General features: G+C 36.9%; 1 protein-coding gene across 1 annotated transcript in view; it reads right to left on the bottom strand.

Moving 5' to 3' along the window:
• LOC145734626 (protein CFDP2-like) overlaps positions 1-13,772 on the bottom strand; it is a 63,693-nt gene extending 49,921 nt beyond the window's left edge. The window contains exon 1 of the mRNA XM_081988107.1: positions 12,346-13,772. The gene's annotated coding sequence lies outside the window, so the exon portion shown is untranslated. The remainder of the gene's footprint in view (positions 1-12,345) is intronic.
• Positions 13,773-16,374: the final 2,602 nt, after the last annotated feature.

Here is a 16,374-nt window from a genome sequence, read left to right as displayed (position 1 = left end):
AGCTTATGATCTTCTAGGTTCACCCTTTCATCGTTTGATTGGCGGACCGAGAATACTTGACTTGATGCTGCTTCTTTTTCAATTTTTGCTATTGTGGTGCCTTTATACACTATTCTTGGCGTTGGGCCGACGTTTTTGAGTTCTATCATGGGGCTCTCTCTGTTTTGCCCGTAGTTGCCCAGTAGGTGGTTCCTGATCAACCAGTTTTCATTAGGCACCACGTGTGTTCCCTCTGTTGGAGTATTCTGCGGTCGTGTTTTTATTGTTCTTGTCTCGCCAGGCATGATTACCACGTCTTCTGTAGCCCTTAATTTAGTTTGTTCTGGCGGGATTTCCTCAAAGTAGTTCGGTAGGATTTCCCATCCTGTTTTCGCTTTACTGGCGCGTGTTTTCCTCTTTCCTTTTCCTTTTGATATCCAGATTTCTATGTTGGTGCCTCTAAACGCGTCTGTTAGTATTTTCTTGTTGGTTGGCCAGCTTGTGGGATCGCCTCGTTGGCTTAACCTTGGTAAGGCGATGCTCCTAATTTCATGTTGATTCGCCCATTGTCTCAGTGCCGTGCAGCATCTTCTGAAAGGTTCGATGGCGACTGAATGGGCGTTTTCCTCTTTGGCCGTCATCTGAACTATCTGTCGGCCGTTTTTTGAGAAGAAATCCAGTTCTCCCATGTGGGAGTTATTGGCGTGGCTTCTGATGACCTTAGCAATACCCCCGTCGTTGCAGGGTGTCGTGGATACTGTAAATGCCCAAGCCGTGTTTTTCGGGAAGGAGAAAATCGATCTGGGCACCTCGTGTATGCTAGGCTCCGGTGCCCGTGAATTTGCTTGTTTTTCCCTGTTTTTTCCCGCTTTTGCTTGCTGGGTTGCTCTGCTTGGGTCACTTTTCTCGTTTTGCGGGTGTAAATGTGGGTTTTGTTTGCTTGCGCTTTTTGCTTGATGGCTAAACCTTATGGTTAACCCTTCTTCAAGGGTTAACGTCTTATTTGCCATGTCTATTATCGCTTTTGTATCCACCAAAAATTCCATTCCCAAGATGAGGGGTTGGGGAGGGTTTCTTAGTATAGTCGCTCGTATGTCCCATTTCCCTATGTAGTTCCCTACTATCTCTAGTGATGTTTTCGTTTCCCCCAGGCTGGGGATCTTCTGGCCCCCTGCCGTGAGCAGGAGGGTGGAGTGTCTTGTGCTTCTTTGCTTGTCTTCTATTAGGTGGTCGCTTACTATGTTCAGCTCCGCCCCTGTGTCTATTATCGCTGGTATAAAAAATCCATTTAAAATTACGTTGATTGTTAATACCTTGTTGCACGCGGGCCCCCAAGTGGAGAGGGTGACGGGACTCAGTTTTGCCACCCATTGTCGTTTGGGTGCTGCGGCCTGCTTCTGCAGGTTGCGGCGAAGTGCCCGATTTTACCACACCGGTAGCACGTGGGCCTGTTATCTCGTGCCCTTGTGGCCGAGTAACGTCTCTGAGGCGGGGGGGTGCGCCTTGTGTCATATTCCCTTCTGGGTGGTGGCGGGGTTCTTTCCCTTGTGAAAGGGCGGCGGTTTTCGTATCGTACTGGCCTTGTCAAGCTGGAATTATCGTATGCTTGACGCTGTGGGCGAAATGTGGGCGTGTCTCTGTAGCCCGGGCGGCGGGTTTCGTACCGTGCCGGTTCCCCAAAGTTTGTGTTATCATATACCCGCCGTTGTGGCTGAAATGTGGGCGTCGGGGGTCGTGGGGGTGGCTCTGTGGGGGCGTTATCCATCGTGATGCACAATAACTTGATTTCTTCTAGCGATCTAGGTGGCTGGTTGGGGAAGTGTGTGAGCCAGTAGTACCTAGCTTTGGCTTCGGTTGTTAAACCCTCTTGAAAGATCTCCTGGAATTCCCCAAAATCGATATTCCGCTTGTATTCCTCGTAGCGGACCCTTAGGTCGTAAAAATAGTTTCTTGTGGGTTCTAGCGGGTCCTGTGTTCTCTCTCGGACTCTTGCCAGCAGACGTAGGCTGCTGTTGCTGTCGTCGAACTCGTTTTTAAATGCCTGACATATGAGGGGCCAGTCACTGTCCGGGTGGCCTACTTTATATTCTGTGTACCATAAACTTGCAGCCCCCTGCAGAAAAGATTGAAAGTACAGAATCTTCAGGGCATCATTCCAATTGTTGGCCACTGCCATTCGGTCATATGTTGCTATGAAAGATTGTGCTGAATCTTTGCAGGGGTTGAAAGTTGGGGGGCTGATAAACTGTGGCAAAGCGGGCGTTTTTTCCCCCGTTTCTACCGTGGAGATCGTAATGTTTGCCATTGCGCCGGTAAGTGTCTTCGATTCCCTGTTTATCCCCTGGGAATGTGCTTGATTAATTATTGTTACGTTCTCTATGTCTGCGTCACTTTTTCCTGCTTCTGTGGCGTCTTTTTGCCGTACCAGGGTCAGGGTGATATAACTCGGCGATCCCTCTGTATTTTGGTTCTGAATGTTCCCAACACTCGAACTTCTGTGCCTTGGTGCAAATGGGCTGTCGGGTTTTGCGGATTTCAAATTATACCCTTTATTCATTCCCTTTTTCCTGCGCCGTTAACTGCGTCTGCGAGGGTGTGTCCACCAATTTGGAGATTAGCAGACGGGGATGAAACGAGGCGCCTCCACCATGTCACGTTAAGGGGTTGCTCAGACGAAGAAAACCACAGGTATACAGGTAAGCCGTTTTTATTTAAGATGAATCAACAAAAGGTCTTACCCCCAGATTGCCAAGAAGGCGAGGATCATGACGTGAGGAGCGTCTGAAGGGTTTCGCGGAGGGCGCACGCTTACCGGGGGTGAATAGAACCCTAGACTAGTGTCCCAGGGCATTCACCACGCCGAATAAGACGCGTTGGTACTGTCAAAGGGAGATAAGTCGGTACGGCAACTAATGCTGCTCGCCCGTGCTATTTCCTTTGACAGGCTGATTACCGGGTGCTTGCACTTGGTTACCAACTGTTCCACTAAAAGCTACACAGATGGTAATCCCAGACTATCCCAGAGATCAGTAATCCGTACGTGCTTTTGGTACCGTATTTATACTCACATCATGACCCCAATTCTCCAATCTTGCTGACACACACATGGTACTGGGGGAGACCGGGGCAACTTAAGGTAACGGCACTTAGTGTAATGTCTATGTTACAATATGTATTAATAAATATGCCCAATGCAATATGCAAAACGCATATTTATAAGGTTTTGCTTTAAAAGTTATTGTAAATAAACGGTCAATGTTGTCGTTTCAGTTTAGGACGACGGTTAATGAACTTATAGATTAGATAAGATTAGACTGAATCTGTTTTGTTTTAGTAGTGTTTACCTACTTAAGCAAATGTGCATTTAAACTTGTACAAAAAATTGTCTTGGCATAATTTAAAAGAGTATGGTTCCCACTTTTTTTAAAAATTATATTATTGTTTTTGGTTAATTTCCACTTCAAAAATTAGAACGCGTTTGTTTACCAAATGTATTTTAATTAATTTGTGAAGTAGTTATTTTTAGTAGTATATCACATCTTCTTCTTCTTATGGCGCCGTCTCCCTTGGAAGGTTAGCGATCCAACTGCTTATAATGGTGTGCGAAACTTCACCCCTAAATATCTCAATAGACGTTCGACCAAACGATCTTCTCAGAGCCTTGAGCAACGAATTCTCCCGTAATATTACATACTCAGGTAGAAAGTGTTTAACATCTGTAGAGAAATTACAAAGTTTATATTTATTGTTTTAACTTTACCTAGAGATAGAAATTAAACTTTTCATCGAGGTTCCCATCTATTTTATTTTTAACCATTAATCAGAGTCTTCTCCAGTGGAAATATTGATCGCTAATATGTTTCTAACAATAAGGTAATATAGGTACTAGTAGTTATGACTTCAACTATAATAAACGACTGGTGATTTGTTTACAATTTTAACAAAATCATTATTGTGTCTTTAATAGTTTGGACTGAAATATTTCTTATAGTACTTTTAACATAGAGATTTCTGAAGACGCAGATATTACTTGTACCCCATCTGAACTGAAAGCTGTTGCGGAAGAAAGTCTCATATCTGTAAAAAGTAATCCCAGATACGAAAAGTTAAGAAAATAATGTTAACTAAATCAAAAAAGTACTCACTTTCCAATTTTATCCTTATTTTATTATTTTATTTTATCTTTCCACCTGGTTTACATACCAGGTTCAAAAACGGTTTAAGAATAAAACATTTGCTTTTCATTTTGCCAAACCACAATTAATTATCTAGGTAAACTGATTATGCTGAGATGGATGCTGAGACTTTTGCTTAAATATTGGAATTTTCAGATTAACTTGTGACTGCTTGTTGAGGACCTGATTATATACTCCACATGGAGAATTGGAGGACATTATTTTGAAATAATATCTCTAGTATGTACTATACAATATACCATTTTTTTTTTTTTTTTTGGTATATACAATATATTATTATTAATTTCTTGAACAACTACTATAGCTATGTTTACAAATAACTATTAATAGAAATGTCTAGTTTCAAAACATTAATATGGTGGGTATTATAAAACTTAACTCACCAAGGCGTTTGATAGCTGAAAAGTCAGCCCCATTTTCTGATAGAAGCTGAAGAGCGTCGAAAACAATGACCAGTATAACGATGCACTTGGTCTAATTTCAAAAAAGTCGCTATTGTAGATGGTAGTTTTAAAAATGTATTGATGCCCACAGGATGTGTAGAACATTTATTATTTTTATAAAAAACAAAAAAGCGCTGATGTGGTGTATGTAGGGGTCTTAATGAAATATATTGTCGGATTAAATTAAGGAAGGTGTGTTCTCTTCTCTTCATTGTCTGCGACAGTAAATATTCGATTTGTTTGAGTTTTACTGACTTTAACGAAAATCAAAAACTTTGAGTCAATATCCTGAACATTACTTTTTTCTAGTTTTAGCATTTCATCCTTTCTTAAGGCACCAGCGACGCCGAAAAATGCAACCTACAAAGTATCAAGCACAAAACCTAATTATTTTTTTTTGATTACTTAAATATTAATTTAACTTGATTCAACAAGAACAAGATTTTTTTGGCACGTAGTCGACTTGTTGCCTTTTTATAAACATTGTTATTTTATTAAACTTACTTAGGTCGACGTTGTCTTTAACAGCCAGAGTAGATTTAAGCATTGAGTATTTGGGCCACAAACTGGGCCAATATTTGGTTGCCTATGATAAAATCGTGCATTAAAGTAAAACAATTGAAAAATCATGCATTAATGGGACTCATTAATGAACGATTTTGTATCCGTTATCGTCCATTAAAAAAGCTGTTAATACGTGGTCGACGGAAAATAGGTATTTCAGTAGCTTGTTAAAAGTTGGATTTTTAATGTGTGTGTAGAAACAATGCTCTTATTAGGAATGCTTTTAGAAAGTTACGTTAAACAACACCAAATTTTCTTAAAAAGCACCACGTGGATGAATTTTTTTATCGGAAACTAAAAGGTTACATTGTAAATTGCATACATTGTGTTTGAATCATTTGCTTTCTCATATAATAAAGTAGATGTATTTATTTTTTAATTGAACACTAACTAAAACTTGAACGACTTTTTCCTTGCCTCAAAACATAAGCCAAAATGTAATGTTTTGATGTCAATTGTCAGTGAGGATGACAATCAAAAGAATTATTTTGTTTACGTTCAAGATTGGTCTATTTCATATCGCACAGTTGCGGAAAGTCTAGGATTCTATATTCGTTCAACCGGTGGCAATTGCCTACGTATCCGTTCTCTAAACTGTTAAGGATTTAATCAATATCCATGTAGGAGTAGAAAAAATAATTTGTTTGATTGTCATCCTCACTGACAATTCGAATCAAAACATTGGATTTTGGTTTATGTTTTGAGGCAATGAAAAATCCGTACAAGTTTCAGTATCAATTAAAGAATAAAAACATCTAATTTATTATATGTGAAAGCAAATGATATAAACCGACAATTTTTATTGAGTCAAATCCATTCAACACCTCAACCTAGAAGACGAAGTAAATCAGCTGTCAAACAGTGACAATCCGGGACACCGGTCGAACTTTGGCTGCGTCAAAAGTGGTAATGTAAACACGGAAACGTTTCAAACAAATATTGAGTGTTTGTTTATGTGAAATTTTGTAGGTAATTCCAATTAGTAGTAGAAAAAACAGCCTGTGAAATTCGGGCGAATTGTCCATATTGCCCTCGTCCGATTGAGCACTCCGCCTTAGGCGTCGGTTTATGCTAAATAATTTAACACCAGTAAACTTACTGCGTAGATACTTAAAAACAGGATCAAAACTATACACAATTGAATACTGACATCAACCTGGTGACACTGACATTTTTTTTTTAAACTAGTAAAATATTTACATCCTTCAAGTCTATCCAGATGTTCGTCAACTCTGGGCAATGGATATCTGTCTTTAACAGTTTTGGCGTTCAATGAACGATAGTAAACACACATTCTCCAGTCGTTGGTTTTCTTCTTCACTAAAAGTATAGGGCTTGCATACGGAGATTGAGATTCTCTAATGATGCCGTTACTTTCCAAATTTTCAACTATAGAACGTACTTTCATTCGTTCGTCATAAGATAGTCGGTAAGGTCTGTACGTAATGGGCCGTTCATCAGTGAGCTGAATATTCATTTCTGTTCCTTCATATTTTCCCAATTCAGCAGTTGTGGTTGCAAAACACTCTCGATATTCGTTTATCAAGTTCAGTAGACGTTCTACATCTACTTCGTTTAGACTACCAGATATTTGACGAGCTATATCGTCACGTGTGAACTTCGTTAATTCAACTTCGAATGCCGAGAAAGCCGTCAGATCAGATTGCCCGCAATCCGTATAACAAGTCATGCCCCTTGCAATCACTTGATTTTTCTCGTACTTAACAGAGTCTGGCGAGGTATTCAATATTGATATTGTAACGCCTTTTCGTACCGGTCCTTATACGGTTTTTGTCACACCTAGGGGTAGGTGCTTCGAAACTCGGGCGCCACCTTAGTTTTATTTGGCGAAGCGTAACTAAGGAACTCGCTTCGTATACCTGGAGAGCTTTTACACAGTCGAAGACAGAGTTCACGTTTATCTGTAAATGGATGAAGGGAGTGGGACAAAAATAAGGAAACACAGGGTTGTCAGCACAACTAAACAAGTCGTGTTAACCAGGAAAAATAACAGTTAACAATCATTCATATCCTAACTTACTTAAAAACTCTAGCACTTTAAACAAAAAAGTGTCACTTTAAACAATACCTTTTACATGCACAAAATATTACAATAATAAATCCATACTTACATTTGTTAAACAATGATGAGGGCAGCTTTCTGGAGTGCGGCACTCGCGATTTATTACAATTTAGAAAATGGTTTACTATTTAATTGCGGGTTGCAGAATTCGTGACGACTACATTTTGTGGTGCGAGCCGAGTCTTCTGGCTGGGCTCTACCGTCTGAGGCAGAGTCTTCGACTGTCTCTGCTCGTCCCCTTTACTAACAATAACCATACTAACGCATGTTGAGCTCAATTTATACCCGATTGACTGGCTGACGTAGTTTGTTATTCCTCTTCGCCTGCATCGCAACAGTAGCGGGGATTTGTCATCGCTAAAAATAGCGATGATGCACTATGTGCATTCTGACTGTAACTTTGCCTCAAGTATTTTATTATTTTGCCATCTCCGAATATCTGCTTCAATTTAATGAATTTATAATTTTAAATAATCCATCCAAGTCCATCTTTTAAATTAATGGATTTTCCATTCGTGACAATATTAAGCACATATGAAGAGTAAGTGTATGTAGAGAAATTACATACCAGGGCTGAACTGCTTCGTGAAATTAATAATACGAGTATCACTGACGACCTAAAATAACCACCGTGTTGGGAAAAAATAAGGAAGGTATCAGCCACATCATTAAAAAGGCTAAACTATGCTTACAATGTGAACGTGGACCCTTTGAACAATTATTGTAAACAGGTTTTTTCACAGTAGTAGTAATTTTTTTTTTAAATAAAATTATTATTTCAGAATTATTGTAGTTTTCCGGCAGAATAACACTATTAAGATTTAAAAAATCATATCTTGGCAAGGAAGCATTTGCGGACCCATGTTAATAGGTCATTTTCGACTCGAGTTCACCTAAAGAACAAGTAGTAAAATTTGGTCCCTTTCCTCGCGGGACACCCTCTGTATGATTATATATTTATTTGATAAAAATAAAATTTTATCGAATTCACGATAGTTTACGTCGAATGAACGTGTTTTGCTGCGATCCGGGTTTAGTACGTGTTTTGTTGAGAAAAAGTGGTCAGAAATTAGTGATTTTTTCACAAATTGTGCCTTATCACGTCTTTAATCGGTGTACAAATTTCTAATATTGTACGCGGGGTGTTGTGTAAAATCATAGCCTCTGAACGAATGACAATAGGCAGGCGCATTCTTTCCTTTGTGCTTCACCTAAACCAAGTTTGTTTACATTCCGATTCTGATACAAACCGTAAATATGGAGAGCAATGAAAACGATGTGAAAATCTGCAGATGTAAATTCTTGTTCTAATTGTAGAAAAAACCTGGATGATGTTAAACAAGTAATACAATGTGTGATCCAACATGACATGAAAGTTGTCGCTTACTTACGACTTGTTCAATGTTGTGGACTTCATGTTGGAGTCCACAACATTGAACAAGTAACAAAATACAAGTATCTGGGCCACGAGATCAGATTGGGCAGGGACAATCAAACAGCGGAGATTTGTAGAAGAGTAAGCCTAACGTGGGCAGCCTTTGGAAAACTTCGCGACGTATTTAAATCGGACATACCAGTATGCTTAAAGAGGAGGGTTTTTGACCAATGCGTGCTTCCTGTAATGACTTACGGAGCAGAGACGCTAACATTAACAAAGAAAACAATAAAAAGAATCAGAGTTACGCAACGCGCTTTGGAAAGATCAATGCTGGGAATAAGCCTTAGGGATAGGATCCCTAACAATGAAATAAGGAGAAGGACCGGTGTCGCTGATGCAGTGTAAAGAATAGCCACCTTAAAGTGGAACTGGGCAGGACACATTGCTAGAAGAACGGACGACCGATGGACTAGGAGGATCCTCGAGTGGCGACCAAGGCAGGAGGCGTACAGAAATAGAGGGCGTCCACCGACCCGATGGACGGATGACATACGGCGCGTCGAGTCAAATTGGATGCAAGCGGCACAGAATAGAGATACGTGGCAACTGTTACGAGAGGCCTATGTCCAGCAGTGGACGCAGCTAGGCTGACTGATGATGATGATCATGATGACAATGTGTGATATGTAAAAACCTTTTCCACGGAAAGTGTGAAAATGTTAATATGCGTGGTTTCCATACGAGGAAATTAAACTGAAAATGTAAAGTGTGTTCTGCAAAAGGGGGAGATAGGGCGAGGAAAAGAAGTAGAGTCGAAAAAAATTACATTGACCAAAGTACGATCGATGGAATTAATTTAACTTTAGAATTGCTGATGAATAATACCGCAGAAATGCACAAAAAAATTGATTTCTTGATAGATGAAAATTTGCAATTGAAAAAAGAAATTGCTGACTTAAAAAGTTTGAGAATAAGAGAGGATAGTACATCGACATCAAACTTTATACCAAAATCTTATGCCTCACCTGTCATGAGCACGAGTAAGGTTTTAGTTGTGAAACAAAAAGGTGAGGAAAATGATATTGAAAAATTTAAAGAGGACCTGAGGTCAAAAGTGAACCATGGGGGTTGGGGTGTCAATGAGTCGCGCGGCAAAGCATGGAGGTCTAATAATAAACTGTGGAAGTGAAAAGGAGATATTGCAAGTTCAAAAAGATATACAAACTAAACTTGGAGATAATTACCAAGTTGACAGACTGAAAATATTTGATCACAGGGTCAAAGTGGTGGGAAGAAATGAAAATTAGTACAACAATAGTGATGAAGATATCATCAAAAAAATTGTTCTGAAAATGATCTAAATTGTGAGGTAAAAGACTGGAAAATGAAGATACTAAGGAAAACGACTGTCATGAACAAAAGATTTAATCTAATATTTGAAATTGATGGAAACACATATGATTTCCTTATTGGCAAAGAGAAAGTAAACATTGGTTGGAACAGATTTAGGATTTTTGATGACTTCGGGGTAATACGATGCTTTAATTGTTACAAATATGGTCACCTTATAAAGGAATGTAAAGATAAAAAAGTGTGTGGTAAATGCAGTGGATAACATGCTACTAATGATTGCAACATTAATGTGACAAAATGTAAAAACTGTATAGAAACGAATCAGAAGTTTGGAATGAATCTTAATATAGATCATACTGCATGGGATGTTAGAAATTGTGAAGTTTATAAACGCAGAGAACAAATACAACGGCAAAAATTTGATTTGATTATGATATAGTATATCTTAATTGTCAAGGATTCCTTAATAACAAAGATGAAATAATGATTTTGGTAAATGAGTGGAAACCCAAACTCCTGTTATTGTCGGAAACGCATGTGACAGATGAAGTGAGTGACTGCGAATTGCGTATCGATCATTATCGTCTCGAAGAATGTGTGACTGACATCAACTACAAGGTGAGGATTAATGAATGTGTTCGGAGATTTGTGTGGTTGTTAACTGTTGAGGTATTGACTAACGCAAAACATTTTGTTACTGTATTGTACCACTCGCCTCAAAAGGACAATGCGCGATTTGTGGAATATTTTGGAGAACATCTGGGTAGGGTGAATGATTATGGGGGAACTAACCTAATATTTGGTGATTTCAATTTTGATTTATTAAAACCTTCATTTTATAGCGATAAACTTTTAAACAAAATATACTTAAAAGGTTTTTCTCAAATTGTCGCTCAACCTACCAGAATAATCAAAGTTCAACATTGATTGATTGATAGGAGTTAAAAAATGTCAGCGGTGGTGAGAATGGCATATCAACCAAGGTGTTCAAAGATGTCTTTGATTTTGCTGCAAATAGAATGTTAGACATAATTAACACATCGCTCACATATGGAGTGTTTCCTGAGAACTGGAAATGTTCCATGGTGGTACCAGTGCCAAAAGTATCAAATACCCACATCTGCTCTAAATTTAGACCGATAAATAATGTTCCTGTATATGAAAAAGTTTTAGAAATGGTAGTAAAGACACAAATCGAAAAACATTGTAACGCAAATGGAATAATAGTTGGTAATCAGTCAGGTTTTCGCCAGGGTCATTCATATGAAACGGTTATAGTAAATGTCTGTGATGCTTTTCGCAAAGCGCTTGATCGAGATTGTTACGTGCTGGTGGTGCTTCTTGATTTCAGTAGAGCATTCGAAACTATAAATAGAGACATTTTGATTAAAAAGTTGGCAAGTTTGGGGTTTGGTGGAGTAATATTAAGATGGTTTAAGTCATACCTAAGCAATCGCACACAAGTGTTGAAATTCGAAAACTGTAGTCTGATGCCCTTGTTGTTGAACATGGTGTTCCACAAGGCACGGCTTTGGGGCCGTTGTTATTTTTGTTCTATATAAATGAAATTGTCGAAACGGTATCATATTCTAATATTGAGTTGACACCATGATTTACATGAGTGGGACGAACATTAATGAACTTGAGAATTTTATTAATCATGATATTAGTAAATTATACGAATGGCTTTGTAAGAATAGTTTAAGTGTGAATGTAAAAAACTCAAATTATTGTATCTTTGGTAAAAAAAGCTTAACTTCTAAACTTGATGTAAATAATGTATCTATTAACATAGGAGGCGAAAAAGTGACTGTTGCTGTATAATAGTATAGCGGCTCCGCATTTGGAGTATTGTAGCACACTGTTCTACAATATGCCAAAATATATACTGCATGATGTTCAAACTGTACAGAATAGAGCTATGCGGATAATTCTCAGGTGTAATCGCTATACACTAATCCAAACAATGTTGAATGTCTTAAATATTTTATCTGTTAAACAAAAAGTCGTATATTATTCCTTTGTATTTATCTATAAAGTAAAAAATAAATTAGTACTATCTTATATATGTGATAAAATAAAAAATTTTGCTGATTTACATAGTTACAACACTAGAAATAATTTTGATTTTGTTACCTTTTATGTAGGGGTCTGTTCGAGTTTAACCGTTTACCAAAGGAATTAAAAATGTGTGAGTCTCTTAATAAGTTTAAAAAATGTATGCGAGACTATGTGATTCTAAAATATTAGTACAGAATTTTATATATAAGTTATTTTATTTGTTCTAATTTTTAAGTATACCTTTTAGTTACATATTTTGTTGTAAACTGATTATTGTTTATTGTATACAGGGTAATTCAAATTCGACCCTCACCATTGGGATCTCGGAAACTATAGGAGATACGAGAAAGTTTAAATTGGGGCAAAGTTGCGCAATGTAAAGCTCAACCAAATGCAGTATTAAAAATTTCGATTTTCCGAGTACTTCCGAAGATATCCGAAAAAAACTGAAAATTTGATTTTTTGTTTTTATTTATTTCTAATCTTATTTGAAGATATATTCCAAAACTAAAAGCACCTTTTCATTGCCACTTTTTCTCAGCTATTCGATGATGGATTCAAATTTGCCACACGACGTTTCGTTTTTTGGCAGCCATCATCAACTTTCTTTTTTCTTATGGGCGCCATATTGGATTTTTAGCCCACCAAATAGTACGTTTTATTCTGATTTTAGTGATGTATAATAACTTATGATTTGCTTCATAAATAACAAAATAATTCAATAAAAACTATTTTTACTTTAGTTATTGGCTTTGAGTTAATGGACCGTTTCATAAAATGTCATTATTTGACAGTACTTGTCAAACACGATAATTCGGACGTTCATTAGAGCTTTTAGAGATTTTACCTTAGTTAGCTTTGAGTTAATGAGACGTTTTATGAAGATTACTTGGTAGTACTTGTCACACGCAATTGGCCTGAACATACTTAGTCACAAAGGTGTACACGTGACTTAAACCGGTTTATTCACTCGAAGAGCTTAGGCCACTCGCTACGCTTGTGGACCTAGTTGTTCTTTTCGTGAATAAAAAATGGTTTAAGTCACTTGCTGCAAAGTAACTATTAAATCACTCTGAATGACATTCGCCTATTTACAGATGTAAACAAACAAACATCAATGTTACATCTACGGGGCGCTGTGCAAATTTAATAGAACTCTAATTTTAGTTTTTTTTTTAATATAAGAAGTCGAAATTTAATAAAATACTGTATAAGACACGTGACTTAAACCGGTTTATTCACTCGAATAAATATGAATGAATAAAAAATGGTTTGTCACTTCCAAAATAAATAACTATAAACTTGCACTTAACATTATAAAAAATTGAAATTTGGCAAAAAATGAAGTTCCTAAAATGATGATCTTTCTCTTGGAAACATAAATAAGCCTTTTAAGTTAGAGATAATGCTAACAAATCTCTTTTTCTGATTAACCTAAATAGTTCAGCAATGCTTGTATAATAATAACATTTTCTGCGGGGGTTTCTTTTCTAGATACATTTTTAACTATGATTGACGCTCTAATGATCGTCCGAATTATCGTGTTTGGCAAGTACTGTCAAACAATGACATTTTTTAAAACGGCCCATTAACTCAAAGCCAATAACTAAAGTAAAAATAGTTTTTATTAAATTATTTTGTTATTTATGAAGCAAATCATAAGTTATTATACATCACTAAAATCAGAATAAAACGTACTATTTGGTAGGCTAAATATCCAATATGGCGCCCATAAGAAAAAAGAAAGTTGATGATGACTGACAGAAAACGAAACGTCGTGTGGCAAATTTGAATCCATCATCGAATAGCTAGGAAAAAGTGGCAATGAAAAGATGCTTTTAGTTTTGGGATATCTCTTCAAATAAGGTTAGAAATAAATAAAAAGAAAAAATCAAATTTTCAGTTTTTTTCGGATATCTTCGGAAGTACTCGGAAAATCAAAATTTTTTAAACAGCATTTGGTTGAGCTTTATATTGCGCAACTTTGCCCCAATTTAAACTTTCTCGTATCTCTTATGGTTTCTGAGATCCCAATGGTGAGGGTCGAATTTGAATTACCCTGTATAGCTTTGGGCTAAATAAACTATATTATTATTATTATTATTATTGTCACGTTTAAATTGAAAAGCCCTTTTGGCCCAACAAGTTAAACGAGACGTGCGTTTATTACTTTAATAAACGCCTTTACCGAGATCTTGTTTCAGAGGTAGAATCAAACCACTTGGTAGAAAAATATAATTTAATAACTAAATAATAGTTAAAACTAATTGACAAAATGGTTGGTTTATCAACTTGGTGAATCGGAATAAAACCTTCAACATAATTCCCAAAGTAACACTTTAAACAATACCTTTTACATGCACAAAATATTACAATAACAAATCTGTACTTACATTTGTAAAACAATTATGAGGGCAGCTTCGTGGAGGGTTTGGCACTTACGATTTATTATAGTTTAAGAGATGGTTCACTATTTCATTAATTTGTAAACCCGGTGCGGGTTGCAGAATTCAGGACGACTACATTCTGTGGCGTGAGCGGAGTCTTCTGGCTAGGTACTGCTTTCTCCGACGTGGTGCACAGCAAAACTGGATTGATTGGAATGAACTGATTGAATTGAACTGAACTGAACTGAACTTTCTTTAGGGTACAACTTCCTTTTTATAGCATTCCAGACACTGGTTCCACCAATCAAAACTCCCAGACCTGGCCTCGTCTAGCCGACAACTCGTGACGACCTTCGACCATCGGTACTTGGAAAACATTCCACATTATTTCGCAAATTCAGCAAATGCATCTTAATTGCAGTTGCACTCCGACCGCATTCCATAATTTTAATGTTTCCGCTCAAGTAATATAAACATTCCACATTTTTAATGTTTCCTTTGAATTTGATTTATTATCCTTCGTGACATTTGCCCCTTCTCCATGAAACTGGCCCTCCAGTTTAAACCAAGAGAGGTAATTCCTATATTTGACAATTCTAATTACCAACCTAAGTTATCGCTAGCCTTATATAAAATTCATTTTATTATAATATTATTTGAAAAATGGAGTAAGCAAAAATTTTTAATTTTACTTTTTATCATATATTTTCTAAAATGCTTACTTTCTCCATTTTCCGTCATCGCTTCGTCGTACCTAAAAATTATAGTAATCCTAATCATTAAACTAACCCTTAAATTAACATAACACATTTGAAATCTTGGGGAGCGCTTAACTACGCACCATATACTTCAATATACGCAGTTTTGATTTTGCGATTTGTATTGCGCCATTGTTCGCACAAAAATGTTTGTCACAATCATAAATTGCCCTGTCCATGACTTTGTCCCTCATTGGTCACCAAATAGTACAGTAGTTGAAGTCTAGCAATGTCAATTTCATAGTCCTTCCTGCTTAAGTTCCATTAACATCACGTGGTTGACGTTGGTGATAAGGTTAAGTGTCATCTTTATTGGTCTTCCAATACTGGCTTTGCACAGCGTCACTTAGTACATTGGCTCCTTATGGCTCCCTCAAGTGCCTGGTTTGTTTACATATAATGAAAACAAGAACAAAGGTTAATATGTGTTCATTAAGGCCTAATATACTTATATTAAAATTCTAATTTGCATGCAATCTTGCGTATTACTTTATAAAGTTAATTGACATGTAAAAATAATCGGGAATCCGGTCCTGAAACTAAAAAGTTTGAACTCCGTAAATATAAACGACTCGCTCTAGACGCTCTAGTTTTCATGTTATGGAAAGTAGAACGTATTTGTCTGTTTCAAAAAATACAGAAACATTAACCGTTTCTAATTAACTTCAAATCCTTTTGGAGAAGATTTTTTTATCAAAAATTGGATGTAATGTCCTCAATCAAATGCTTTTCCCTCATTGATTTCTGTAAAAATAAAAATATGTTATTAGTATGCAAACGCAAGTATTAAATGATTAACTTAAATCATTTCTGGCTTGGTTTATTTTTAATAAAAAATAAACTCTGATTATTGCATTACCACAAATTTGCATTGTCCGTCTTAGTTTCACTTTGTCTTACTAAGCGGAATCAAGGCTAAAGTTTATCATCATTCGGATTATCAGCCGGACGATAAGCAGCGATGTTCGCTTTTGCTTTAGTCCAAGAGCTGATGTATTTTTGTGTGTAACTTTTTATTTCGTGTGGTATAATTCAAAATATACCATGTATCTGTCTTACTATTCTCCAAATAGTATAAAAACCAGCATAGGTAATAAGTAGTCTGTTGACATTTTGACCGTGCAATCCAGTCTTTATTTGTCAATGTTCAATAAGTATTTAGCCCAGCTTTG

Source organism: Ips typographus, linkage group LG10 (assembly GCF_016097725.1).
Source record: "Ips typographus isolate SLU linkage group LG10, UJ_Ityp_2.0, whole genome shotgun sequence".
NCBI lineage: Eukaryota > Metazoa > Arthropoda > Insecta > Coleoptera > Curculionidae > Ips > Ips typographus.
The sequence above is the reverse complement of the archived record's forward strand: the minus strand, read 5'-3'. Positions and strand labels throughout refer to the sequence as shown.